Below are 27,376 nucleotides of genomic sequence, written 5' to 3' on the forward strand. Positions count from 1 at the left end.
GTTATTGTTTACTGGTTGGTTATGCGTTGATGATGTGTAAACGCATTAGTAACTTGATGTTATAAAACACATTGTTGTGCATGATTTAATTGGTAAACAATAGATGCATATGAGTCGAAGTTAATATGTTCCTTTTATTCTATGAGAATAAAGGTGATATCTTGGCCACTTGATGATTTTGTTTGACTTATGTGTCGGGCCCGGTCAGAATGAAGTTGATGTGTTCAACTATGTTTTATGTCGAATAAATAAGAGATCAAGAAAGAAATGCTGGACAATAAGTATTGTAAGCATGATATGTAGAATAGAGGATTATAAGATCCCTTAGCTGAAGGACAAGTTACTAATTAGAATTGACAGCGACGTGTAAGAGCTACGATTGCTAATCGGGTTCTGAAGGCATACGTGAGATATAGTTACTAGACTTATCCAAGTGGGATACTGTTGGATTAATGTCTAAGTCCGTAACTATATTTGGCATGTATTTGACCCGGTTGTGCATGGTCCTTTTGGGTTGCCTTCACCAAAGCAACTTGACAAGGTTATTTAAGAAAGTGAGAGGATATTATGGTTTATTAATATATTATAAGAGTAATATATTAAAGGAGAAACCATATTTATTTAATTAGTATTAGTCATAAATTAATTCGGAATTAATTTGGTGACTAAAACAGATTAATTAAATAAAGGAGCATAAACTGTCAAATGTGTGATACTTGATTTTTGTACTAAGAAACCTAATGGACTAAGGGGGAACGAAATTATGATGAAGGATCATCATATTTTCGTCCAAGGGCCTTATTCCAAAAGGTTCCTTGGGCTGCTTGGTGGCTAAGTTGTCCATTAGGGTTTAGACTGAAACCCTAGGTACCTACACTATAAATAGAGGCCCTTGGAAACAATTTTCGGATGCTTGATTCCAAGAGAAACCCTAGGGCTAATTTTTAGTGTTCTTCCTTCTCTCTCTTAATAGCCTTCTTGCTTGTGGGGTTTGTGAACCATTAAAGGAGTTACAATTGTGACTCTAAGCTCACTATCAAGAAGATTCAAAGGATTCCAAGCAATTTGAAAGAGGTAAACACTTAAATCTGTTCTTATAATGTTAATTTCGAATTATACATTTTAGATCTAGGGTTGCAAGTATTGGATCCATTTCATGTACAATAGAGAAACCTAGATCCAAGCGTTAGGGTTTGTATGAGCACATAGGATTGTTCTTATGCCTAAAACCCATCAGTTTGTGTATTAGGTCAATTTTGCCGTTGCCTTTTAGAGATTTTTGGGGTGTCTTACCTAATTGATTTGGTCCTTATTCCCATGGGGGATGTATACGTGATAATAAGAATGGGTTGGTTGATTAGGTTTGGTGCGTTGATTGATTGTGAGGGTAGTGGGTGGTAGTTCGAACTGTTGATAGAAAAACTTGATAATAGTTAGTACCAAGATAATAAGTTAATCTCAATGGATCTTGTTAGCTCAATAATAAAAGTTAGATAAGTTAGATTGTGGAAATGTAAGGAAAGTACATAGCTGCAAGTTTATATCAATAAGCATTAAATAAGTAGACACATAGTTGAATCATAACATGATTTGCATGCCAACACAAGTTAGTATACGATGAACAACAAAAGTGAAGTGGGACCTGGTTTAAGTATCGGTTAAGATAACTTGAGATATAGAAATGAAAGATCTTATATTGATAAGCTCTGAATTGGTAAGTAAACATGAAGTGGGAATCTCTATTTATAGATTCCCAAAAGTTACACAAAAATAATAAACTAACATAAAGTATCTGACTCCGGTGACCCTGAATGGTACACCGGATAATATTATGATTACAAGCAAAGTCAGTAAAAGGGTAACTTATGACAAACTTTATGTTACGTTTATCTGTGTGTCTTCTTCATGTCTCTGAGTCCATATGATGACAAAAAAGTCTTTAGGTAAGCCTTCTCAGGTTTACAAGGCATTGAGGTCTTCGGGTCCTTCTTAGCTAAAGAGGGTCACTTTCTTGTGGACATGATCGAAGCAAGGAAAATCAAACTTATGAGCAAGAATAGGATGAATATTTTTATCTATCTTTCCAAAGTCACACACAAGGGCCTTCAGAAACTCACATGCCCTTTCAAAAGCAACTTTCATTTTAGGATACTTTTCTACCATTAGTTGGCACACGTGAGAAATTAGTAAAATTTCTTCAGGATTCATACACACAAAGTCTGCTTGTGATCTGACATAATTACATCCTCTCTAGGATAGAGTGTACTGAAAGAATTCACTCTTCATAAATTTCTTGACCTTGTAATTCTTAACTCCTTCTGGTGTATATTCAATCAAATGTATTCAAATTTTCCATCGTGTTTGGCATGGAAGAGATTCAGTCACTCAAATTCCATGGGAAGCCTTGTATCTTCGGGAAGGATAAGCTCAAAAGAATGAAACACTGGGAAGTATTTGGAGTTTAGAGAGATTGGAATATCCCAGTAGCCATTTGAAGGAAGTTCTGTATATGTAAGATTTTCATTGACGGTGATATCAAACCCTTGTTCTCCCCAGATCTCGTCTGTGCATATTTCAGCCCTCCAATCTTGTTTCTTTTGAGTCGTGGGTGGGGAGTCATCGGTGTGGTTTGATGACATCTCTTCCTCCAAATTCTACAGGTGAGGAGGAGTTTGTTTCTAAGGAGAAGAATGAGGAGTGGATTTCTGAGGAGAACCCTAAGGAGTTGGATACCCAGGAGAATCTTGAGGAGTTGGATGCCGATGCGAACCCTAAGGAGTTAGATGTTGAGGAGAACCCTGAGGAGGGTGGATCTGGAGGAGTGATGCAATGGTTATTGGGGTGAGTCTTTGAAACCATTTCAATTCTTATTTTATTGTTATGATCTCTTCCCCCTTTTGACGAAGCAGGCTCAACCTGCTCCTCAAAAAAATGCTTTAAGTCATCCAGCTTCTAAAACATTGTATTGAACTGTTTTTTTCATCTGGGCACACACAACTTTTTTGGTTGGAATCTCTAGGTTAAAAATTGCTTGATAAATACCTTTAGTGAGATGAAGGATTTCATCGACACTTTCTTTGAAAGTTAATGATCATCGCAACCCTTTGATTATTTATGGAAGAATTGAACACCCTGATTCATAATTAGTGTGGGATTCATCGAGGAGATGATTTGAGTTCCTTTCTTGAGCTTGTAGGGTTTGTTGAAGTTTGTTCCTGAGCTCGTTCACGTCTTTGATAAGATCTTGTGCCTTGGAGAGAAATTATTTATGATCAGACGTCCTTTGATTATCAAGTTGTCTGATCCCCATCTCTACACGTAGAAGCGTCCTCTTTGCAATGAGTTTCTCTCTGGTTTCAAATTTCAATTCAATCAAGTAGATATTGTGGAGTGGGGGCATCAGTGATCCGCGGAGTTGCAGAAGTGACTGCAGCCAAAATCTGATCAACTTTTGAGTGAAGATCGAGGAATTCCTTTCGAGACACCGCTAATTTCTTCTTCTTTTCGGTTTTGTCTTAGAGGTTGAGTGATGTGAACCACTAGAATATTCATCATCTAGGACCATGATGAAGTCATCGGAAGGGAGTGGCTGTTGCACTTCGTTATTGTTGTTTTCATCTATGCCAAAGGTTGGTGCAGAAATGATCTCAATCGCAGTGCCATCTTTATTTGAGTCATGGTCTTCAGTGTTTGGGGGAAGAGGCTTTGAAGTACCAGCAACATTTTCCGTATCTTGAACCTTTTTGCATAGTGTTTTCTATGTTTTACATCCATTGTTGAATTGTGAGGATATCATGTACCGTTTTAGCATTGTTGAAAACAATGGCCCAATACTTAGCCACAAGAAGAAGAAATTCTTCTTTCTGCTGCTGTTGCGGAACTTGTTGAGCTTTTCTTGCTTGAAGAGCCCTCTTGAACGATTCAAATTTTCTAAGCCGTGATTCTGTTGTTGGGCGATAGTGAGACCATGAGTCATCAGAGGCATAACCGTCAAATCCTTGTCGCACTGAGGTGTCTCTCGTTTTCATGGATCCTTTCACATTGGTGCTCAACATGCCTAAACTGCTTTGTATGTAATGTTGGTGGAACAGGATTTCCAGAGCTTCCTTGGTCTCCTTGGTCTAAAACAAAGTACGGCCTTGACTATGTTCTGGCTAGGGCCTCTGAAAAAGGACCTTATGTGCAGCTGGTGTTGGTTGTGTTTGTGTGACACAAAGAAGAATGAAGTTCAACTCCTCGGGAGAGAGAAAGTGCAGACGTGAAGCCCTAGAGACCATAGGGCGAGCATCGACATCTAGATTCACTTGGGATCCAGATTGGGCTTTGTTTCAATGTTTTGATGAAACTAATATACTTACTATTGCAGAGTGGTTAGATTGGGTCTCTGCGGGTGAGTCAGCGTTGACTCGAATGGTTGCGGGAGTCTTTTGGGAGGCTCCTACATCTGCAATATTTTGCTTTTGGCCATGACTTGGGGTAAGTTACAAATTTTTTTCTTCTAAACACATCTGCGGAATCTAAAGGCTCATTTAAACTGTCACCGATCACATTAACTGGAGGATCATGAGCCTTGGATGGAGAAAGTTGAACTTGAGGAGTAGACTTTGTAGGATTAGCTTTTTTTCTTTCTTGGAAGCACCCACACTCTTGGTGACAATGTTTATAGGTGTTCGCTTAATTGCCAGGTATTTGACCCTTTTAGGTTTGGGTTGTAGGTCTTGGACTTTGGGGTAGGGCGGTATAGCGCAGTACCGCTCGTAATTACAATGTGATCAGCCACTAAAAGTGTAGTGAGTCCAACAGTTTGAAGAATATGTGGGGGGAAAATGTCTAGTAGGACCGAAGATGGATTGGTCTTTGGATGGAATGTACCTTTTAAGATCTCTTGTAGAGAAGAAATTGGTGCCATTTCCAAGACCAAGGTTTATGTCTTTGTGAAGATCCACTAAGCACAAGGACCAGAACCTTGCAAAATTGAGTTCAGTCATGCCTTCCTCTGGGGCACCTTTGGACATGTATTAAAGAAAATCCTTGCAGAGGATATGCCCGTATTTCATTGGATTGCCTATGAATATAATCAAAACGAGGTCAAGAAGAGGTTTTCCAATGTTTTCTGTTCCTGCAGTTCTTCCTGATAAGCACCTAATCACATAATGAGACACATATTGCCAAACAGAATGCAATTTTCCTTTCTTGAATTCTGCAACACCTTTGAGCTTTGCTTGATATCCCTTTTGGTACAATGTGGATACGAAATCTTTGGTACTAGGAGAATAGAACTCCATTGATGGTAAAACCCACAAATTAATGGCTTCTAGAAATTTTTTCTTGGTCAAAACAACAACGTAATCATCGATTACTCGGATATGAATTTCTTGGGGTTTGTCGATAGGCCTAAAAGCAGAGAAGCCACATTTGAACAGAACGAATTGAGGAAGATATCCAGTGATTAAATCAAAATCACTAAAAGAGGATTAGTGGGAAGAAACTGGATCATGATTTTGATGGAGTCACTATGGCTTTCATGATCGTCGAAGATGCCTCTGTAGTTACTTGCAGCTATGGAAGGAGTTAAATCCTTGACTGTTGACATGGCTCCAGTGGGTTTTGTAGAGCAAGATGCATTGGATTGTTTCTTTGAGATTCCATACTACACCATTGTTGCAGAAAAAGTTTTGAAGAATTTGTACAAAAGGGTTTTTGCAAGAAGGGTGAAGAAGAAGAAGATCATCTCTAAGGGTTCAGAAAGCATAAAAGCTTTCTTCGGAAGAAGAAGTGTTTTTATACCTCCGGATTTCAAAATTAATTAATATTAGTTTAATTGCAGCTTTTAAAACACTAAACATTGGGTTTTTACCATTATCAGTTAAAATTAAATTAAAATTGTTTTCTGCAAAAACATGAGCACTTAATGAGTTTGCAGGCCCATGATGACATGTTGTACACTCATGGGGTGAAAATGGTTGAGTGAAAAAGATTTTCAAAAAGGATTTCGTTTAGGGAAAATCATTTTATTTTATCCTTTATCCAAAAATAGGCCTGATTGAGGAAAGTCTGAATTTTCATATGCGACAAATTGAATGTTGAAGAATGTTGCAACTTCATTAAGAAAAACATAATGAAATTTATTGTGTCTGAGGACTGATGACTTCGGGTTGTTGATACATCTACGGAAGATGATACTGAAGAGTAACTTATTTGTAGGGGTTAGAAATACAAAGAAATAAAGAGAACCGAGGAGTACATAGATCATAAGTGGCTTTAGTATACAAAGTATAACGAGGAGAAACCTATAGAGCACGTACTACATCAGTTATTCTAGAAAATGATAAGATGAGTAAAATGTTTCAAGAGGTTTTTCTGATAAAAAAAAAGAAGCAATTTAATCACACCCGAAGACTATGAGGTCTTCGGTAGTTCACCTTTCAAGAAGAAATTATCCGCTATTTACTTTTGTGGAATCAAGTGCCTTGGTGAAAACATCTGTTATTTCCTCATGAGTTGGAACAAAAATTAGTTCAACATTACCTTTAACGATATGGTCTTTGATGAAGTGATATTGTAGCTCTATGTGTTTCCTCTTCGAGTGGTGAATAGGATTGTGTGAAATGGCTATTACACTCTCTAAATCACAATAGATTGGCACCCACAACATCCTGTACCCGTAGTCCAAAAGTTGTGTCTTCATCCAAAGAACCTTAGAGCAGTAACTTGATGCGACCAAGTATTCAGCCTCTATAGTTGAAAGTGAGACACAATTTTGTTCACTTGAGGACCAACTTACTAATCTTCCACCCAGAAACTGGCATCCTACCAATGTGCTCTTTTTATCAAGTCTGCAACGTGCATGATCTGTGTTAGTGAATGCCTACATAATGAAGTTGTTTTCCGCTGGGACCAAAGACCTAAGGCCTTACTCCCTTTGAGATACCTGAAGATCTGTTCGACTGTGGTCAAGTAGGATACTTTGGGATCAGCCTGGTATGTAGCACATAAACCTGTAGTAAAAACAATATCCGGTCGGCTTTAGTGAGGTACATTAATGAAGCAATAATTCCTTGGTATGTCTTATGATAACCTGACTCTCTAGTTGGATCAACTAAGATTTTATACCCGAAGGCTATAGGAACCTTTGCTGAGGAGCAATTATCCATTGAGAATTTCTTTAACAACTCAGTGGTATATTTTTCTTGATGGATACAAATCCCTTGAGAGATCTGTTTTACTTGAAGACCTAGAAAGAAATTAATCTCTCTATTCATGCTCATTTGAAACTTTTTGGTCATGAGCTTTAGAAAATCATCCACCATTCCTTGATCCGTTGAGCCGAAGATGATATCATCCACATAAATTTGAACGAGCAGAAAGTGTTTATCATTTGCTCGTCTAAAAAGAGTGGGGTCTATCACACCTCATTTTGTACCCACAGTTGACAAAAAACTCTAAATAAGTCTCATACCAAGCTCTGGGTGCCTGCTTTAACCCGTAGACGACTTTTTCTAGCTTGTAACAGTGGTTGGGAAACTCTGAACTTTCAAAGACTAGAGGTTGTTGCACATACACTTATTATTTCAGTTCACCATTAAGGAAATCACTCTTCACAACCATTTGATGGACCTTGATGTTCTTATGAGCTACATACGCTATAAAAATACGTACGACTTCCATCCTTGCAACTGGTGCATATGTTTCATCATAGTCAACACGCTCTAGTTGACCGTTCCCTTTTACAACCAAACGTGCCTTGTTGCGGATCACTACACCCGATTCATCTAACTTGTTCTTGTAAACCCATCTGGTTCCAATTACATTGTGGACTTTAGGCTTTGGTACCATCTTCCAAACCTATTTTCTTTCAAACTCAACCAATTCTTCGTGCATTTCCATTATCCAATCAGGCTCCAGACGAGCTTCTTTCATGGTTCTGGGTCGATCGACGATAGGAAAGCTACATAATAACAATGATTAGTTAAGTCTGTAGAGGAACGAGTTTGAATATCTACAGATGGATTTCAGATGATCTAGCCTGTTAGGTGATCTTTCGTCCAGATATGTAAAAGAGATTGATAATGATCCGCAGCTGCACTCGAGGGAATATCCTTTATTTCAAAGGAGTCTTCGGTTCTGTTTGAAGTGGGTAGTTCCCCCTCGGTTTGTGAGCACCCTGCATATGAGTCTTGGAGTGTTGGCATTGGCTCTGCACCTGAATTTGAAGGTTCCCCCCTGAACTAATGACGGTTGCCCCGAGACCGATGTTGGTTCCCCCTGAATCAATGATTCAGTTACTATCCTTGGATCATCTTCGATATCAATAAATTCAACTTCTTTTTCTTCTGAATCTTCAGAGACAGTTGATTGATCGATCACTTTGTATATGGGTACCGGAGAAACATCTTCAAGTACTGGAACCTCGACGGTTGCTATTTCTAAGGGATTTGTGTTTTCCTTATCAACCGGCAAGGTGGAATAATTGATTGAGGTTCCATTAGAAATGGTTGGTCCAGATACTTCTAAATTGTGTTGTTGTGCTACTGGAGACACCAATATCTCTGAAGGATGAGCAGTCTCTGCGGGATCGTAGAGATCATTGTAGTTAACTTCAACTATGTTTAATAATCCTGAGGATGGTGGAATTTCATTTTCAAGGATGAACTTGGTTTCGTTGATGGGATTTGTGTTGCGAACATAATACTCATTGAATTTGATGTCAAATATTTTGACTATTAGTCTTGTTCTCCGGATGAGAACATGATATGAAACCTTCTTCGTTGGGTAACCCAAAAAGATTCCTTCATCAGATTTTGGTGCAAATTTATTGAGATTATCCTTGTTGTTGACCACAAAACACCTACAACCAAAAATATGACAGAAATGTAACATTTAGTTTTTTGTTGTTAAGACCTTCATAGTCGTTTGCAAATGACACTTCGATTTTGAAGAAAACATGCGGTTGCCACTGCTTCAGTCCAAAAGTAGAGAGGTAAGTTAGCAAAGTTGAGCATAGATGTAACAGCTTCAAGAGCTTAATAGTAAACTTTGTACCATTATCACTTCTTATTCTTCTAGCAGGGAGTTTGATCTGAATCTCTATCTCTTTGATGAAGTTTTTTGTCATGATGATTGGCTGTAGTTGAAGGACCGCAAAAGTATATGTGAAGAACCTATAGAGGTTCAACAATCGAGGAATTATTTATCAATGGATTAATTGCCTTGGTTTGTTTGCCACACTCACATGTTGGGTACAAAGTATCTTTTTTGAATTTTACAATTGGTAGTCCTCGGACTAACTCTCCAGTCATCAAGTTGTTGATGAATCTGAAATTAAGATGTGTAAGCTTTCGATGCCATAACTAACTCACCTCAGACACTGCTTTTTGACAAGAAACATAGTGGTTTGTTGATGATAAGAGAGACATCCAGTGGGTACATTGTCCATTCGACTTTGGATTTGATCAAACAATTGTTTCTATCATTTGTGATGATATAGTAGTACTCACTGTCAAACTCTACTGGATGACCAACCTTTCATAATTGACCAACACTAACCAAGTTGTGTTTGAGAACCTCTATGTAAGCTACAAATTGAATTGAGAAGCTACATGTGGTTAACACTCCATATCCCTTGATTGTCCCATTTACATTGTTCCCAAAGGTGATGTGTCCGCCATCACTGACCGACCTAAAGTCACGAAGGTATTCTAGCCTTCCAGTCATGTGCAAGGAGGAGACATTATTAATTAACCGTTCTTCTTCATGGTCCTCCTTGCACATAGCCTGCATGATCAGTTGGTTAGTTTAGGCACTAAAAATAGTTTGGAGCTCGTGGTAACATGGGAAACATTTCTATTAAAAGTATGCATGTGGGAGTCATGAAGAGATTTCTTTCTCCATGTTCGTGTGTGTCCATGATGTTCGACTTTCTTTGGAACATTTCTAGGAAGTAATTGATGTTTCTCTTTTGATAGTGGATAAAAACAAAAAGTGATATTCTTTTCATTAATCCACAATCGATACTTAGTCAATGGTCTAGAATGTGTGGTTTTCATCTTTGTACTGGTCCTTGGATTGTGGTTTACAGAAGTGTCTGATACGTTTGAAAAAGACTTGTTAAAAGGCATAGACGTAGGCTTTGACTTTCTGATTGATTGAAGGGTTTTTGAAGAATGTAAAGTACTATGTAAAATACCCTTCTTTTTTGCTTCTTTTAAGGAATTTTGTGAAAGTGAATTGACTCATTTTTGAGAGGTTATAGTGGTGTTGGTTTCAAAATATTTTGTCACAGTGCAGGCCTTTTTACAAGATCCATCGACTTGAGTGTGAGTTTGAAAAGTGTTTATAGTGATGGTTTTTTCGAAATTCCTTTTGTTTGATAATTTGTCCTGGGTTTTGAAAGTTTTGTTCCTTGAATCAATTTCCCGCTTTTGAAGTCGGGATCTGACTTCATTTTTCAAAGCCAGTTTTGTTTCAACTTTTGGTGTAATAGCATCTGAAACATTCGACTGAGGTTTTTAGAAAACTTTTGATTTGATATCGATCTAAGGGTTGATTCATCAGAACTATAATATTCATAATTTTTAGAACACTGTCCAAATTCAAATTTGTTAATGGGTAGTTTGTGGGTGATTGGCTGAAGAGTTGATGTGAACTTAACTAAGGTCTGGAGGACTTTTGGTGGCACTGACGACTGAACTACTACATAGTAAGTCAATGACACATCATTATTGGGACTTGACTCGGTTTCGGGTTCTTGCATAATTATTTCTTCGTCCACTACTAAACTGGATTGAGAACTAGGACTAATTATATCGATGACATGTAAAAAACTTTCTCAGTTTCTCGAGGATTCAGGATGAATCTCTTCGATGACACAATTGTTGCTTAGATCATGAAGTCTACCAAAGTGACATCAAATGTCTTCGGGATAGGTGTTGACATTGACTGGATAATCAAAGTCTTGGTCTGGTGGGATATAGGGACGTTCGACATCGAGCCAAGGAGGAAAGTTCTCGTCAATAGAGTAGCCACTGGACCATCCCCAATTATATGTTTTGTCAACAGTCCCATTATTAACTAGGTTCTCAATGTCCTCACTTTCATTAAAGAATTTTTCAATTAAACATTTCAAACGTAAAATTTATTTTTGGGCAAGATCTTGTTGATTGAAAGAAACTTCTAACTGATTATCACTAAGTAACCTAGCATCTTTTTCTAACAACAAATCTTTTTCTAACATGGTTACCATAAGCTTCTTGTCTTCTAGTCTTCCTCTCAAAGGGTATAGCTCATGGTTCGTTATGTTCTTTTCATCTAAGACTTGGTTTTAGTCTGTATAGACGACAACACACATTTCATTAAGTCTTTCTAAGTGAGGTTCACAATCATGCATTCTATAATCATTAGACTGAATCATAAATTTTACTTGTCCGACGATGCTGAGAGTCCCTTCCTTTTTTCAATGTAGCAGTAGTTCCTCTACAGGTTGGTAAATACCTCTTCGTCACTTGTTGTTACCATGCATATCTTTCCTATCATCCTCTTGTTTTCAGGCTCCTCGTTTTCATCACCCGAAGATCAAACTTGATGCTCCCTTTGATCCTAGGCTACATACGACCTTGTCTTTTCTTTCTCCTTATCCTCAATTTCCTCGTGTAAATTGGTTCTCTTTGTGACACTTGTAACAGAAAAGAACTCCATCCTTATTGTCTTCGATAGTATTCTGATTTGTTAGTCTGTAGGGCTTCCTTCATCTGAGGAGCATTCTGAGGATGAGGATTGCGGTGAGGGTTTCTCGGATATCGTTGGTAGTTGTTCTGCAGGTTGAAGTTTCGTTTGAATGGTGGTTTAGTGAACTGTTGGTTTTTATGAAAAGTGGGTGGTGGGAGTCGATTGAACTGTTGGCTAACGAGGGCTATGACATTTTGGAATTTTTCCTCATTATCTAGTTCAACATCTGCTTCATATGAGTACAGAGAGTTATGACATGATAGTTGGTATGATAAGTCTCCAGGATAGGGATACTAAGGTGCTTTGATGGCATACTAAGGAGTTTGAGCCATTAAAGCAACTTATCCACCCAATTCTACGCATTCTTTTAACAATGTGGACTCTTGAGCCTGAAGGTTACTGTAGAGTTTGAAAAGTGAAAGAGTCTGAATCTTCCAAGACCATTCAAGAACTACTGTTTGGTTTCATGGTTGCTTCTGACGGCACCAACATTTGTCAGTTTCGTGATTATGATGTTGAAACTTTTGAATGAGTCGTCCAAACTCTCACTAGGTAGAGCTTTGAAGTTGGAGAATTCTTTGAGAGCAATAGTGAGATTCTTGTCTTGAGCTTATTCAGACCCCTGGTATAGATTTATGAATACATCCCAAATCTCTTTGGCAGATTCACTTATTGATGTATGAATTTTTTTATTAGTTGTCTTATGACTATTTTTTTTTTATGTGTATACATATGTAACAATGCATTAGGTTTTATAATTGTTTTGCATCAAATTCAAAATGAGTGAATTAATAAGTTTATTAAATTGTGAATGTAATATTTAAGTTATCAATGTTTGTCTTTATGTATAGATCTGTTTTTGGAAAGAAATATGGTCACGACACAGACACAGTTGGTTGGTGGCGGTATGTGGTGGTGGTGGTGTAGAGTTTGGGTTTGACTTCTATAAATTTGTAAATTAGTGTAAACTAAATTGTATTAAGATGTAAATTATGTGTATTAAACTGTAAATGGACTATATAAAGTGGTATTTCATATAATTTTTTGTTAAATTATAAATGAATATATGAATAAATAAATTACATTGTAAAAATTACGATTTTACCATTTTCATACCAAAAAAATAAAAATCGGGATTTTAACATATATAATAATACTCACAATACATGTTTACTAAGATAATGAGGGTTCTTAACCTTTTTATTTTTTATTTTTTCACTTAGATTTTATTTTATTTATCTATATTTTGTATTATTTAGAATTTTTTTTGTCATTTTTTTGAATATATAACGTTTAATGTTTCTTTTTACAGTTTCTTCTCTTATATTTTTTTTTCATGTTATTTTGAATAGTTTTTTTTCTAGTTTTTTAGACGTGTTATATATATATATATATATATATATATATATATATATATATATATATATATATATATATATATATATTGACGTTTTGTTTTTTTATATTTTTGAAAATACTTTTTGTAAAACATGTAAAAAAGTTCGTTAAATGTGAATATTATTAAGGTAGATTATGTATAAAATTATTTTTTTAATAGGATTAATATAAAGACTAACTGAAATTGGAAAACATGTTTCAACTTATATAATGACTAATTGGAAACCATATATCTCGAAAATAAATAAAATTTCTAAAAATAAATAAATGAACTCGAAAACATGTTTTTAATAGCATTAATAGATATGTTAACCGAAATTCGAAAATAAATAATTTAATATCTAATATGTGTTAATCATATTCATGTAGGAATGTGTTAATTTGGATCAACGTTTTCCATAAAAAAATGAAATTTACAACTTTCGTTTTGGAGTTAAAAGAAGTTATATGTCTTTTGAAAATGTTTTCGAGTTTATTTTTTTAATTTTAAAAATTTTGTTTGTTTTTGAGTTATATGGTTTTCAGTTATCTACTATATAACTTGAAACCCGTTTTCGAATTTCGGTTAACCTTTCTTTTAATCTTATGAAAAAAAAATAATTTTATACTATTATCTGTTAATAATATTCACGTTTAACGAACTTTTTTACATTTTATACAAAAAATATTTTAAAAAATATAAACAATAAAGCGTAAAAAAATTAAAATGTATTTAAACAACACTTCAAAAAACTAGAAAAAACTATTCAAACAAACATCAAAAAATATAAACGACCAAAATGTAAAATAAATAAATAAATAAATAAACATTAAACAATATATTCATAAAAATGTCAAATAAAATCTAAATTATAAAAAATATAAATAAAATGAAATAAAAATGTAAGCGAAAAAGTATATATATATATATATATATATATATATATATATATATATATATATATATATATATATATATATATATATATATATATATATATATATATATATATATATATATATATATATATAAAAGGTCCATGTAAATGATTCTCATACACTCACCACATTCTTGAAAATATTTAAGGTCCATGTAAAAAAAAAAAGAAGGCCCTATATTTCATTCTACACTAATCTCACTTTTGACGTTAAAGTTCTTGACAAACGGATTTTATCAATTATAACGTCCCAAAATTCCCGAGTAAAATTTTTATTTTAAATAAGTAAAAACTATCAATTCATTATTCCAAAAGATTATTAGAGTAAAAGTATTCTCAATACATCACAGTAAAAATCATAAACAATCATTTCAGACTAAAATGTTCAGGGGATGTAGTGCAATCTTGCCGAGCCATTCCTTTTGAAAACAGAAGTACCTGAATCATTTTAAACATAAATTGTAAGTATGAAACTTAGTGAGTTTCTTGAATACCACATAATATACATATATCAAGCTACGCCCGGCATTGGTCCCGCCCAGTATTCATCGGGCCCCGCCCGGCTAACAAGTCACGCCTGTAATACATAACGGGTCTCGTCTGGCATACATAACATGCAAGAGTAACAAAGATAGCTAACATCCTCCAAACATAATCTAGTGGGCCGATATTGGTGCCTTCGACCCACGAGTACAGTGAAAAAGGCTCACCTCGATCGGTAAATGAATTGATTTCACACATGAACTGTTGTGCTGAAGTCCCTCCCACTAACATATCTACAAACCAAACCCTAATTAGCAATTAAGGTAAATACTCCAAATTAGCAATTCCAATTACCAATATAAATCCTCATTTGGGTGAAAGATCATTTTTCCCTTCTAAGACCTCAACCCATCACAGTTGACCAAATGCCAAACTGGTCAAAAATTTAACAATCAACCTTTCGTTGACTTACATATTGCGTACGTCTTACTATACGCAGGGCATAGAGTCTTATGCATAAAACGGGCAAGAATGCAACTTTATCCATTAGGATGGTCCAAAAAACCAAGATCTAGTCTTTAGGTCTCAAAGGGACCAAAAATGCATCTTTCTCAACTTAATCCAAGCCTTCAAACTTCAGGTCTGAATCAACATGTTGTTTTGACGGATAAAGTTTCCAACTTTACCCATAACAAGGTCACAAACTTTCAATATCGAAACTTTATGCACTAAAATGACCGAAAATGCTAACACAACTTTCATGGCTTAATGAAAAAGGACCAAAGCACAACTTTCCTAGTCCAATAAGTCCCAATAGTGTTACGTATAGCTTAAAAGGTGTTGGAGTTGCCTCAACTTTCAAAACACAAGCTCAAGGGACCAAAAAGTGACAAATATGACAATTAACAAGATCTACGAAACCAATGAGCATGTATGAAGCTTCATACTCACAATGGTCTAGTAATGAAGTAATCTTTATGGATCCATACTTGAACCCTTCTTCAATACACTTTTCCACAATCTTGATCTTCAAGATTCCACCTTCTAATGGAGAAATAAGCTCATAAATGATTCCAAGTCTCAAAATAAATTGAGAGGAGGCTAGGGTTTCTCAAGGAATGATCTTAGGTGATGGAGGTTGGTCATGATAGGGTTTCCCATAAGTTAGAGCACTTAAATAGGGTTCAAAACAAAAGATTTAGGTTTTTTATCTGCCCAGATTACGCCTTGCGTAGCTTAAATTACGCCATGGATAATACATTAAACCAGCATCTAAAATTAGCAAGTTATACCCTGTGGAACATTTAGTTATGCCATGCATAGCTACGACACCCTATGTAACTTATAGCTAGGTCATGCGTATGGAAAAACCCCTAATTTTCACTTTAACGTAAAACAACCATAACTTCTTCCTTTCAAATCCGTTTTCAGTGCCCTTTATGTGCACATAGAGGTATTGTTGAGCCTATAACTTCTTCATTTCAACTCCGTTTTCCATTAACATGATCCATAACTCTTTGCCTCCTACTTATGACCAGTTCGTTTTGACTTGTCATTTGAACAAGACAGAGACGACATTGACCCAACTCCATAATTTGTTGTAAATTACTGAGTCGGGGAAGAAGAAAAATCTTGCTCCTAATGCAAAAAAATGCTCCTGTCCTAAGCATTGGTTGGGGAAAAAGGAAAAAGAGTAAGGCTTCTTCCTAATCCAATAAGAAATGGAAGGCCCATGATGGAGGGTCTAGTAGTGGGTCTAAGATGAATCCTAACTTTGAAGCTCATGCGGTCAATGATCCAAAAGAGGCCACTTGCTTCCATTGTGGTGAAAAGGGTCTTTGGAGAAGAAGTTGCCCTAAATACTTGCAGGAGTAGGATCACGGAAAATCAAAGAATCCTTATTAGGTATATAAACTATCCATTTCCATAACTCATAACTTTCTCATACTTGGTTTCTTGATACATGATGTGGTTTCCACATTTATTCTACTTTGCAGGGACTAAGAAAAAATGAGGAAAAGGAGCATGTATAGCTTAACCTGAGCATAGGGAATAAGCGATCTTGACCTATTACCAATATTAGGACTTATGACCTTATGCTTAGTAGCGATGTTACGATTGATTAATTAAATTCTTGCTACTCGTCAGAAATGATACAAAACATTGTTTCTTTTCATGCATTGTTCAGAAAAGCTTTTAAATACTTTTTCGATAATGATATTGGTTCAATTTCTGCATTCAGAAATGGCGTTATTGTGTTTAAAGCTTTAACTTCTAATGGAGTGTTTTAAATAGTGATTTATATTCATAAATTTGGCAAAAATGTATTTCATATTGATTTGTACAATGGTGTGGACAAGGCATGTTTATGGCATTGTCGTCTTGGGCACATTAACAAGAAGCGCATCGCCTAACTCCAAATGGATGGAGTGTAGGAATTATTTGATCTCAGGACAGATGATGAGTGTGAATCTTGTCTCTTGGTTAAGATGACAAAATCACATTTCACTGGAACATGTCAAAGAGGTAAAGGGTTATTGGACCTCATCCTTACAGTTGTGTGTGTCCCATTCATATTCACCATGAAAGATGTTAGTCAATATTATGTGACATTTACGGATGATTATTGCCGATGTGATTATATCCACTTGATATAACCACATATCTGACAGAGGTGGTGAGTATCTTACTAGCGACTTCCGCAATTATCTAATGGAATGTGTAATTATTTCATAATTGAATCCTCCCAGAACACCACAGCCTAATGGTGTGGCTGAGAGGCATAATCAAACCTTGCTAGATATGGTTCGTTCCATGAGGAGTCGATGTTGTTTTCTTATTCATTTCTGAGAGTATACATTAGAGACAACCACCCATATAATAAATTTGTTTCAACAAAGAAGGTTGCCAAAACACCTCCTGAGATGTGAACATGAAAAGCTCCCTCACTCGCACATATATAGGTCTGGGGTTTTGAGGCGCTCGTAAGTAGAGAGACTCATAAAAAAATCGAAGCTAAAGCCGAGAAGTATTATTTCATTGGCTACCCATAAAAGTCCTTTGGATACTTGTTCTACATACCTAGTGAGAGCATAGTCTTTGTAGCTCGAAGATGAGTCTTTTGTGATAGAGAGCTTGACGCATATACTTCAAATAAAAACTTGATGTGTATAAATATATCTATCAACTTTTTAATTTATAAACCTAACTACATAACTACTTATGCGACGCATATACTTCAAATAAAAACATGATGTGTATAAATATATCTATCAACTTTTAAATTTATAAACCTAACTACATAACTACTTATGCGCCTTTAGGAAGTGTACCTATTCGGATTATATAATAGCTTAGGTAAGCCAGGTGTCGAACTCAATGAACGAAATTTAAATTAATAAAATATCTACTTCTAATTAAACTAAGTAAACAACTTTAAATAAGGGGTTTTACTGATTTTTCATGTTTAGCCACTTAATTCAAATTACAACCAAATTAACACTAATAAAACTAAGCAAACAAGAAATATTTTTTATTTCAAGATTGAAGAGTACTTCCGTTTATTTTTTATTCCCCTTCTCTTATGGTTGATTTCTAGTGGATGGGTTATATTAATTACCAATTATTTAAATTACTAATTATTATGATCAAATACCAAGATGTACCAATTTATGAATTACCATTCAATGATCAAGCACAGGTCGAACATAAAATCGATATAAGTACGAATCAAACTATTAGTGATAAATCTAAAAGTTACTTTCAAATGATCAATTCAAGCAACCAACCACAAATTATGATTAATTATGTACTCTAACAAAGTTAACATTATTGACTTTCAATTACTTAACCCTATGATATGATTAATCACTAACTCTAATTATTTAATCTCATAAACAATTATGTAATAAATTCATGAAATTAGAATGATCATCCATCACATAGAATTTGATTAATAATCAATAAAATCTAAAACTTCAACATGCTAGGGTTTTCATTATCAAACACAAGTAAAATAAACATAAAACATCCATAAATCAAAATCAACACATAAGGTCTGTGTTCTTCTTCACCAAATAGAAGTATGGGTGATTAGCCCATAACTAAAATAGAAATAATCAATAACTCAAAGTTAACTATAAAATACATGGTTAAATCTAGCAGTGCAAATGATTTAATGATGACCTTTTTTCAATTCTCTTCAAAGCTTGAGTGCAAATCGAATTCTTCACTTCTGGGGATTTTCTAAGGGTTTTCATTCATAATCTGTCTCCGAAAATCGGCCATCAGTCCCTAAATTTAGCCTAATGCCTGAGTATTTATATTTTCTAGAATTCTGACCACCACGACGTGGGGAATAGGCGCCACGTCGTGGCCTTCTGTTAAATCCCGTATTTTCCAAGCCAACACAATGATCATGAATCTCCTAATTTTCATCGTAGTTGTGAATAGCAATATCATGGGCGTTAGACTTCATGCCTTCTTTGTCATCAAATGTCATAGCCCAATTTCCTAATTCTAGCTCCGCATTTGCTTCCTATTCATTTTGAGCATTTCTTCACTACTACCAAACATATTTTAAACATAATAAGTACCTTATGTCCAAAAATAAGCATAATTGTAGCTAAAAGTATTCGAAATATGCATGAAATATATAATTCAATATCCACATATCAAATTATCCTACACATTACTTTTGCTTGCCATTAAGCAAAACTAATTTTTATTACCATACCATCACATTAAAAACCTAACTACCAACATGTAGCACCTGGAATTCGGAAAGTCTAATTAAGGAAAGAAAATATTCAATTAAGAGGCGAACTCGTCGAGTTAAAGGGTGAGAACTCGACGTGTTGGAATAATTGGGCACGCAGGAATTTAAAGACCAACTCGATGAGTTGGGGAGGACCAACTCAATGAGTTGGACGGGGTTCGGGAAACCATAGATCTGGGATTTTGGACCCTATTTAAACACCATATGCTTTAGGGTTTGGCCACATTTCCATCCTCCAATGTCCTAACCCTAGATCTCGAAGCCCTGATGCTATTGTGAGTGATTATGAGCCATTTTGAGTGTTCTTGTGGGTGTTTGAAGCTCTTGGAAGGAAGGAATGCTTGAATGAACAAGGAAGAGTTGCTAGATCCATAAACCTCACTCCATTTTTGTCACTTTCTTGTAATCAAGTCTCAAACTTGACTAATAGTTGATTAGATCTCCTTCTTACCACATTTTTCTTGTTTTTTGTCCAAATGATATGGTCCTTGAGAGTTGGACGTCCCAAATGGAAAGCACTTCAGATCTAGAGTCTTGAAGGGCTTTCATGGCACAAAGGTGCCAAATTTATGGCCATGGAAGTCCCATGCAACCTTTAAGCCATAATTTTGGCCATTTGAGCTTTCAATGGCCATGCATGTAAAGAAAGTTGGGAACTTTACATGATATTTTGGTTCGTATGGTCCAGATCTATGACCTTATGGCCTACCTAGTAGTTTTTGTGGTTTTAGATTAAGACCTTGGCCCTTTTTGTATTAGGGTTTGAGCTTATTCTCTTTAGGAACGGATTAATGGGTAAAGTTGGAAACTTTACCCTTTTAAAAGGTATTTACAGTCTAGATCTAGAGTATTGGGTTCGGATTTGAAGAATAAAGGCTTAATGCATTAAGAAGGAGTAAACAGACTAAAGAACTCGACGATTTCATGAAGGAACTCGGCGAGTTGATGTGAGTATGACCCGATTGTATTAAAAATATCAATGAGTTGATTCGAAGTATCAGGATTATGTGTTTTATGGGGACTCGCCGAGTTGAAGGAATAACTTGGCGAGTTGAGTCAACTCAGAGTGTTGACTTTGACTTTCACTTAGATGTTGACTTTGACCTTGACTTTTCTTTGACCACGGTTGACCCCTATAGGGTTATGAAGTGAGGAATGGGTTCTAATGGGTTAGTTCCTGTTGGGTAATATATGCACCAAATACACTGAATAACTAGGCAACAGAAGAATCAAAAAAACAAAACGATTTACCTAAGTGTACATGCAACCTATTGATATATGGCTTCATACTATTACTTCTACCCTATGAAATCCGAACATACAAGGAAGAATAAGAACCTCTTTAGCAGCTAATGATCTTCAAGCTTAACTCCTTGTGTGTGCCACCTTGTTTGGATGATGAGGATCCAAACTAGAATCCCTATCTTGGTTCACACCCAATGAACTCAAAAGAGTAGAAACAAATATTAAACTAGGAGGGATGAACTAAAAGAAAGTTCTTCCACAATTAGGGAGAAAGAAGGTGGCGAATACTCAAGCCAAAAAATAAGCAAGGAGGAATGAATCCCTATGCCCCTCTTTATAGCCTTGGATAAGTCCTAGGGTTTTATCCTTCCACCCATGTGGGATGGGATAGGCTAAGAACGAAATTCCCTTTATCCAAATGGAATTTTTTTCCAACCCCTTTCATTCTAGGGTTCTGGAATGTTCCCTGGCAACCAACTATTGATTAACTCACGTTCAACCCTTCTATTAATTAAATTGTTAATTAATTCCCAAATTATTTTCTAATTAGTTTCTAATTAATTATTAAACCATAATAATTAATAAACTAATTACTCCTATTATTTTTTTCTACTCAATTTTGAGTCTTGAGGGCAACCCAAGAGGACCCTGCTATTATTAGAAATATCACCAACTAGTTAATGACCTCGGACACACTTCCAACAGTCTCCCACTTGGAAAAGTCATTAACTAGGTATATATATGGTTCTATATTTATCTAATAATCAATAGAAAGAATGCCATCCAATGCATCTGTCGAACTCTGATCTAATCTGTTTTAGCCCTCAGATAAGTGATCAAGTATTCCTTCATCCTCATGATTTCTATATGAATTCGAGACATGGATAATGCTAAATCTCAGAATTCAATATGATGTTTCCCGATATAGATTTGTGAAGACTACATTTGACTACTAAATCGAACACACCAATTCTAGTCAGCACCCGACCAGGCTTTTAAGATGTCAGCACCAAATCATCGAGGGGCCAATAGATATCGCTTCTCCTACTAAGTTAGAAGGGATGAAAAAACTTTGACCACATAGTATTTGTCTATTTCATCATGTCACAAATGAATACACCCATTATACCCACAAGTTACGGATAGCGTTGGAGTATACTAATGAATAACAAAATCTTTGAGCAAAGCCCCACATCTATCTCAGTTTGAAGAACAGAAGATATTATCATCTTAGAATTACTCGTGACTTAATCCATGAAGTAATTGTTGGATTAGTGTCTATGCCCGTAACCATATTTGGTAAGTACTTGACCCGGTTGTACATGGTCCTTTTGGGTTGCCTTCACTAAAGCAACTTAACTGGCGAAATAAATAGAGAGAGAGGTTATTATGATTTATTAATATATTATAAGAATAATATATTAAAGGATAATTCATATTTGTTAAATTAATATTGGTCGATAATTAATTAGGAATTAATTTTGTGATCAAGTGTAATTAATTAAACTAGAGGGACTGAATTGTAATTATGTGATAGTTGCAAAATAGGGCAATGGTTATCCTAGTTGTAGGATGGACGAATTCAAGGGATAAGATATCCTTGAAATCGTCCAAAGGTCCAAAGGGATAAGGGTTATCAAGGCTTATCTTTTGATTGCTTGGTGGGCAAGTAACTAGATAAGGATAAGGACTGAAACCCTAATCTCTACCCTATATAAAGACCCCTAAGGCCTTAAGAATTCGTTCACTTGCTTCTAAGAGATCCCAAGGCCGATTTCTACCTCTCCCCTTCTCTCTCTATAACCTCTCCAATTGCTTGTGGTGTTTGTGAGCCATTAGAGGTACTATACTTGTGGTACTTTCTTTCAAGACTTAGGGTTTGAAGATTTAAGTTGTTATTGCAATATAACAACAAGAGGTATGTGATCTAACCTTCTATGTGAATTTAGAAAATAGTAGGCCACATTAGGGTTTTATTCATGTGTTCATAATGCTGTGTATCTAATAGTGAAAACATAGATCCAAATCTAGGGTTGCATGCACACAAAGGAAAGTATGTACCAAAACCCATCAGTAGTATCAGAGCATTTGGTTAACTTGTTTTCAATTACTATTATACAATTGTATGAACTTGACAATTAGGGTCTATAGCAATAAACCCTAGGAGGCATGAAATTTCAAGATTAGGGTTTCCTAACCCTAATTTGCGAAATTTTTGAAAGGGTTTTTAAATCCTTTCCTTTAGTGCAAGATTTTGAAATCTAGGGTTTGCAAACCCTAGGATTTTTGAATTAGCCTCCTTCCCCAAGATAAGATCCTAAATTTTAGGGATTTGGATAATCCCATATCTTGTAATTATCTTTTAATGGTTAAATATGGTAATTAAAGATTTTGAATTATCCCCTCCCATTATTTTCGAAATTCAGAGGGATAAAAGGGATTAGGATAAGTTAATTGTTTAAATGATAATTATCCTTTAAGATTTAATAATCCCTTATGATTTAGTAATTTAAATTAATAGCTTAATTTGAGATAATTATTAAATCAAGAGTTTTAATATTTAAAATTTTGATTTAAATGATATTAAATTTCGAAAATTTTAAATTGAAAATTAAAACCCTAGTATTTTGAAATGTTTAAAATACACCCTATACTATTAGATTATTACAAGCTTAATGAATTTATATGTATAATTAAAATGCTAGTCTTACCGTTAGTAGGCCTCATTCACGAAGCCGGTCTATAAGGTGGGTATAAGGTTGTTGCCTATAAAATGACGCTTAATGGGTGTACACTCACACCCACCGCTTGCTTGACTGGTGGAGGGTCGTTAGCCGAACGGGTAGGATAGGGCAATCCTATCTTCATTAATAAGTATAATGAATCTATATCAAGTAACTAAATGTTTTTACAAATTCCCAATCCTAGTTACTTTAGGCAAAAGTGAAATTGATGCAATCCCATGAAATTACACTGTGCACCCATGCTTAGAAGTTAGTGGAGCGTGTGTGGTTTACCGGCACACTAATTGGTTCTAAGCAAAGGTGGCAAAGGGTGATTCATTGTTGTCATAGTTCGATGGAGCGTGTGTGGTTTACCGGCACATCGAATAGGTGATTGTAACAATGAATGCACCATGTAGATTTGCATGGTTATTCACACCCACTTTGTGATCCTCGGCATCCCAGTCACAAACGAGAGGGGCATATTGTGACATCCCAAAAATCTCGGCCAGAAAAGACCGATTTTCATTTATGCTTTTAAAATATTTTTAGAGTAAATCCTTTTGATTTGAAAGAGTTGCGGAATTTGTTCCCAAAAACAAAACATGATAAAACAATGTTTACCAAAGCATTTCATAAGAGAAATGTATTTTTCATTATATAATCAAAACTCGGGGTGTCATGTTCCGATACAGACCAATAAGCATAAACGATAATATTACAAGCCATTCAACAAATATATACATATACAGACTTGTAAACAAAACAACTTGATGGTTCATCCATCTTATGCCCTCGCGCCACTTCCTGTAATACAAATTAAAACTGAGTGGGTCAGGCTTGGGAGCCTGGTGAGCATATAGGGTTTTCAACCCACAATAAATAATCATATTTAATTTTCACCAACCAACAATAACCCAATTACCCATTCCCGTTATTCTCACTTTATGTCCCTAAAACAACTAACATAAGGGACCTAGTCTAAGAATATTTCATCGGGGCGACAACACATGCTTCGGGGGTACCTCAGCAATATAAGTCAAATAAGGCAACCATGAGGGGGATGGAGTACAGCGAATGAACACCCGAGTTCATTAACACCTACAGGTGGCGAACCTGCTAATGTTTCCACAAGACTGTCTAGAATAGCCAGTAGTCGTCATCTAAACTCCGCTAGCTGACTAAATCAAACAACAACGAGGCCTCTCGTCTGTTTATTACACACCAACTATCTACCCATGTTCTACCCAACATATTAGTAGATAAAATATACATTTTTATACATAGTTTTGAAAACCTGTATAGCATGCTTTAATCAACACATAATCCACATAACAGATGAGGCACACACACACATAGCAGATATCTCATAGAAAATAAATCATATCTATGAGGTAGAAGAGAGTGAATACACATTCACGCATAACACAACCAAATATATACACATAGCACGTATTTTATTTAAAATACTTCTTATTATTGCATTTGGAAGAAGGTAACTACACACTCACACTTATAAACAACAATATACTTAATACACTCGAACCAAACTTGTATTATTATCGTGTTTATGAAAGGTAGTATACACTCACTTGATCAGAAGATGATCGGACAGCACTACAAATTGCAGAAGTAGAAATCCTCAGCAGATCTGAAAGATCTTCACAAAAATCGAACTTCTCGCGGGCAGAGCTTCGGCTCGGGAACCGCACTTCTCGGGATCTTCGGGATCTCGGGACATGCCTCGGGGCTCGAGTATGATACCGGGGCTTCGGGGTATTTGTGGCACGCAAAACGATGCAAAACGGGAGACAGAAGAGAAGAAATTGGCAATTGGGTTGGCTGCCCTCGCATTCTATTTATAGGAGGCTGGAGCCTCGGAGTACGCGGGGCGTACTGGTCCGAAGTCGTCATGGCATGCGTCATCCGAAGCCACTTGCTGCGATGTCGACACCTTCGGAGTACGCGGGGCGTACCTCGGATCAGACCGGTGACTCGCCTTCGGATAATGCTTCCGAATTTCCATTTAAATTTAAATACAAAATATTAAATAAACTTCGGAATTTCATATCTTCTTCATACGAACTCCGTTTTCGACGTTCTTTATATCCACGCGAAGGTGAGACTACACTCCACAACTTTCGTTTAGACTCCGTCGTCTAATTTTGAATTTATTTTTATTATTTATTTTTAATAGGCCGCGACAGAAAAAAAACTTCGTTATAAATTCATAACTTCTTCGTTTGACGTCCGTTCTCGCCTAACTTTTTATCGCTTCGATACCAACAACGAGACCTTCAATCCTCGTTTAGATTGCTTCGGCTAAAAACCGCTTGATCTCAAATCGAGTATTTCGGGTTGCACACCGCTAAGCCGAAACTTCGATAAATCATAACTTCCTCATACGAAGTCAGATTTGGGCGTTCTATATATATTCGGAAACCTCGTTTCAACTACTACAACATTATTCAAAGATATTAAGTTTATTTTACACTTAAATTTTGATGCTTATTTTTTTATTCTTAATTATTCAAACCATATAATTAAGCAATTAAGCACAAAACACACACTACTCAAATAATACAATCTTATTATTTCAAAACGGGTTACAAAGGTTAACCTAGACTATTACATTGCTAAAAAATGGCAAGCCCGGAAACACAGGTGTTACAATTCTCTCCACCTTAGAATGATTCCGTCCCCGGAATCACACATCAACAAACAAATGCGGATAGCGACTCAACATGTCACTCTCCGTCTCCCAGGTGAGATTCGGCCCATTCGTGTGTTTCCATCGGACAAGCACTAACCCAACCATTTTGCGTCGCAACTTCTTAGTCTTTCGGTCAACAATTGCCTCTGGTTCTTCAATCAACCTTTTGTTCTCATCAATTCTCAATTCAGAAATTGGAATTATATCGGGAACTTCTCCCGTGAACTTCCTCAAATAACAGACATGAAAAGTGTTGTGAATTCCATTCAGTTCTTCGGGTAATTCGAGCTTGTAAGCTTGGTTCCCAATCCTCTGAAGAACTTTAAACGGTCCAATAAACCTTGTACTCAACTTTCCCCTTTTACCAAATCTAATAAGTCCCTTCCACGGCGAGACTTTAAGCAAAACCGAATCTCCAACCTCAAAAGTCATCGGTCTTCGCTTTTTGTCAGCATAGCTCTTTTGACGATCCTGAGCCACTAACATTCTTTCCCTAATTATTTTCAACTTTTCAGCAGTTTGATGAACCATCTCTGGTCCCATAAACTGCTTTTCCCCTGCCTCAAGCCAACAAGACGGCGTACGGCACTTCTGTCCATACAAAGCTTGATAAGGTGTCATCTTAATGCTCGAGTGAAAACTATTATTATAAGAAAATTCTACCAAAGGTAAATGTTCATCCCAATTACCTAGGAATTCCAAGGTACATGCTCTTAGCATATCTTCAAGTGTTTGTATCGTTCTTTCACTCTGACCATCAGTCTGCGGATGGTAAGCTGTGCTTAAACATAACTTGGTACCCATTTCCTCTTGTAGACTTTTCCAAAACCTTGAGGTGAAACGGCTATCACGATCCGATACAATCGTTAACGGAACACCATGAAGCCTCACAATTTCCTTCACGTAAGAATTCACAAGCTTTTCCATAGACCACTTCTCCTTGGCTGCTATGAAATGCGCACTCTTAGTGAATCGATCAACGACCACCCAAATCATGTCGTGACCATTCTTTGTTCTGGGCAGTTTAGTGACAAAGTCCATAGCAATGTCTTCCCACTTACCCATAGGCACATACAATGGTTCTAAACTCCCGTAAGGTTTCTGATGTTGTGTCTTGACTCTCGCACAAGTCACACACTCGGCCACATACTTCGCAACATCAAGCTTCATCGTCGGCCACCAGTAGTAGGGTTTCAGGTCCCTATACATTTTAGTGCTACCAGGATGAATTGAGTACATGGTTTTGTGAGCTTCTTCCATCAGAAGATCCCTAATTCCTCCTGACTTAGGTACCCAAATACGATCTTGGAATACCTTCAGTCCATGACCGTTTGTACCAAACACCAACGTTTTACCCAAACGTTCCTCCTTTCGGTCATTTTTCTCAGAAGCTTCC

Source organism: Lactuca serriola, chromosome 5 (genome assembly GCF_051521515.1).
Source record: "Lactuca serriola cultivar US96UC23 chromosome 5, Lser_US96UC23_V15, whole genome shotgun sequence".
NCBI lineage: Eukaryota > Viridiplantae > Streptophyta > Magnoliopsida > Asterales > Asteraceae > Lactuca > Lactuca serriola.